A 790-nucleotide genomic window follows, 5' to 3' on the forward strand; every position below is an offset into this window, starting at 1 on the left:
TGGGCACAAACAGCCTTCATCAGGCATCGAAGAAAAGTTTGTAAAAGTCCTCCTGGGTAGAAATGAAAGTTCGTATTTCATAGGATTTCACAGAAGAGTCAACAGATGGAAAACTCCTCTGGGCAGGCAGGTCATGGGTGGTCAGGAGCCTGGTGAGGATCGGTGATGATGCAAATTACCTTGAAACAAAGGATCTCAGGTTTCAGGGGGTCACAGTTGCTTCCTGCCTGGGAAAATATGAAGATTTCATTTTAAAAAATCAGCTAAAATCCGATATCTTCCATGCGTCTGGTATCCATGTTGTAGCCGCACTGGTCTAGAGGAAAAGGCAATCAGGACTCAAAGGAGAGATGACATCTTTTATGAGCCCAGCCAGGTTTTTGCAAAAAACAATCAGGACTCATCCTAGAGACGTACTTGGTAGCCGTGTTGGTCTGAGACAAAAAGGCATACAGAAAACTAGACCTCTTGGTTCCAAAATGACACCTTTGATCAGTCTAATAAAAGGTATCATTTTGGAACCAAGACGTCTAGTTTTGTGTATGTCTTCTCGTCTCATCGTAGAGATGAAATCTTTCCTGAGACCAACCAGATTTTTGCCAAAAAAAAAAAAAGTCTTTAATTGCAAGCTTTCGGGCACAAAGACCCTGCCCCAGGCACCAGAGGCGAGGTGGCCCGGCCCGGCGCACGTGGGCTCCTCGCCAGGCCGCGGCGCCTGTTGCTCCTCCGCGCCGCAGGGGGCGCTGTGGGCGGCGCGGGCAGCGGTGGGGGCTCTGCTGCGTCCGCACGG

This window comes from Gavialis gangeticus, unplaced genomic scaffold (assembly GCF_001723915.1).
Source record: "Gavialis gangeticus isolate Ggan-Ray unplaced genomic scaffold, GavGan_comp1, whole genome shotgun sequence".
NCBI lineage: Eukaryota > Metazoa > Chordata > Crocodylia > Gavialidae > Gavialis > Gavialis gangeticus.